Source organism: Triticum dicoccoides, chromosome 3B (genome assembly GCF_002162155.2).
Source record: "Triticum dicoccoides isolate Atlit2015 ecotype Zavitan chromosome 3B, WEW_v2.0, whole genome shotgun sequence".
Taxonomy (NCBI): domain Eukaryota; kingdom Viridiplantae; phylum Streptophyta; class Magnoliopsida; order Poales; family Poaceae; genus Triticum; species Triticum dicoccoides.
Window position 1 is genome coordinate 16,846,489 of NC_041385.1, and position 2,935 is coordinate 16,849,423.

Sequence of the window (2,935 nt, forward strand, 5' to 3'; positions counted from 1 at the left end):
AGCAACTGGATATATTCTAAAGGGGTCCGTATTCCCAACGGTCTCATCACCGTCTTGTTGAAGTTACACTGGCCGGGGTTGTACTGTCCGGATCCAGTCAGGCACTCGGACCATCGGGTCTTGGCCACGAGTTGGGAGCACTCGGAAGCAGCCCTCCACGCGGATCATGGGACCCATGCCAAGGCCGTGATCACCACTTTCAGGGTGAGTTCTCTTCAGAAGCACAAGTCCATTCTAATTTCATGAATGATTTAACTCACGGCTTCTTCCATTCTTGTTTCATGCATGATCGTAGAAATTCTATCGAGTTCTTCCGGAGCACAGGGCCAGAGCGGACCAGATCGTGATGCGCCAATGCAAGAAGAAGGCCCGCCAGATGCAGTACGAGGTGCGCTATGTGGCCATCTCGACATACTATCACGCCTATCTTGTTGTGAAGATGACCAAGGAAGAAGCGCGGAGGATGGGCATTACCTTGGAGAGGGACAAGTTCTTGAAGGTAAGTATAAAAGATTTTTCATTTTGCTTTCATTATGCTTTCATTACCTTGTGGTACATTTCACTGTTTCGTGTTGACATGCCATTATGCTTTCATTATGTAGGTGTGTCCAAATTGGTGTTATGGAAAAGACGAGTCCTGGGCGGCATTGGTGGATCTTTGGTGTGATGAGGCTGGAGCCTAGGCGGCTATGAGAGTCAAAAATAAGGCTAACCAAGGGAAGGAGGGAGTACATGCTCAGGGAAACCGAAACCACTATCTCCACAAGGCAGTTAATGTATGACTAACCCCATTAAACATTCTTCTTCTTCTATTTACCATCACTTTTTATGTATGACTAACCTCTATTTGGTGGTGCAGGATGAGAAACTGAAGCGGCTGCTCTCACACATGCAGGCGTGGGAGATCGCCCATACGCGGAAGGACCCCAAGCCTGGCAAGCCCAAGTACTACGGCAAGAAGACCGCGCATAGGAAGAACGCCTACTCCGATGGGTATCTGAGGTTACATCCTGACACACCTGACCCCATTGCGGCGGATCTGGACGAAAGGGTGGTGGTGGGCATGGGGCCGAAGGAGCACGGTCGGGAGGCGGTTCTCGATGCTGTAATCACTCCTACTATCGCCTACACACAGCTCCGTCGGATCGATCCGAGCCTGAGCAGCGCATGAGCACGCCCATGAGTAGTGCACCGTCACAGTCCCTCTTTCAGGAGCGGCAAACTGTAAGTATTTTCCCTCTTATCTTCATTGCTCACTTTATTTTCCGCATTTAATAGTTTTATGAGTTCCATCATGTCATACTGTAGGCCTACATGGAGTACACACGCCAGGAGACCATGTAGTGGCACGACCGCCTTCATGCATACCATCAGCAGAGGGATCACCAGATACAACACGCTTTTCAGGAAATGGCGGCCGACAGGTGTCCTCAATGGCCATCAGCAGAGGGTCCTCCAGCACAACCAACGTTGCTGACCTTTGAGGAGTTTGTGGCACAGAACGCTAGCCCCTCGCCGGTTAGTTCATCCCCGATCTATTCACTCAAAGCATATCATGCCTTTCAACACAGTCATATATCCCGTTAATATGTCTTTTCAACATCCAGGGAACCGGTGGATCAACCGTTGGCGGTGGTCTTCGCAGCACTCCAGAGTCACGGAGCCCGACCACTCCGATCCACGGAGGCGGAGGCGGAGGTGGAGGCGGTCTTGGCGGTACCGTTGCCGCTAGCAGTGACGACCTGGGCTTCGGCGGCCTTGGCGGTGACGACCTCCGCGGTGCTCGACGTCCTGGCGCTTAAGCCTTTGGGTCACATTGTGGCGGTCTTGGTGGTGATGATACTTATATGTTCATACTTTGCGATGCTTCTTATGATGTGTGATGATAAATTTGTTGTGTGATGCTGCTCCTTAGTTTGGAACTATGCCGACGGCATAGAGTTAGACCTGCCCCAGGAGCTCCCAGTGGCTATCCCATGGCAGGGCTATGCCGACAACCTGGCCATCGACTTAGTTTGGATCTGGCCATCGGCATAGACCTGCCTCAGGGGTGACCCCAAACTAAGCCGACGGCTGGGCCGTCGGCATAGACCTGCCACGTGGCAAGCAGGTACTGGACATCACTTGACGGCGGCCGCCGTTAGGCGGTAACGTTGCCGACGGTCAGGGCCGTCAGCATAGATGTACGGCCACCGTCGGGATAGGGTCTATGCCGACGGCCTTTCTATGTCGACGGTCATCCTGGCTACATCGACGGATATGTTGCCGACGGCCCTACGCTGACGGGGGCCGTCGGCATAGGCCTGTCCTGACGGCTAGTCAGGGCTATGCCGACGGCCCTGGCTGTCAGCATAGGGTGCGATTCCGGGAGTGTGATGATGATGAGTTCCCTTGGTGGTGACAGCGGGAGGAGGAGGAGAAGGGCTTTATAGGGCCAGCGGACCCTAGCACTGTTTATGGCGGGGACGGGAAATGTAAAAAAATCTGGAGCTTGGTTTGACTGAAGACCGGAGAAAAGCCCGAGACTTTGAACCGAGGAATGAAAGGACGAGACACGTCACGCTCCGACCGGTCCTAGTCTCCTCTCCCTCCCTTCTGGTCCTGGGCAAGGCCACCACCATGCGGACGCCATGAATATTCGCTCTCTATCTACTCCGGTAGCTGACGAGTGACGTGGCCAGCCGCAATGACCAGCGGCGTCGCTCTCACCGGATCGCCTCGTTTGGACCCATCGACGCGGCGCCCGTGAACGGGAATGGCAGTGACCAGTGGGTGGCATGTGAAGTTCAGCGCGCTTTGCCTGGAAGTTTCGTTGCCGCTGCCGTCCATGGACAGACAGGAACCGCGGAGGGGAAAACCGCCTGGTGTTGTGCCGCGCCGGTACGTGACTTGGTGCAGTCACCTCATCGTCGGACGTGCGGCCGATCTGCGCTGT

At 54.4% G+C, this 2,935-nt stretch overlaps 1 pseudogene; it reads left to right on the top strand.

The window, feature by feature from the left end:
- The first annotated feature begins 463 nt into the window (after nucleotides 1-463).
- LOC119279099 overlaps nucleotides 464-2,935 on the top strand; it is a 3,764-nt pseudogene continuing 1,292 nt past the window's right edge.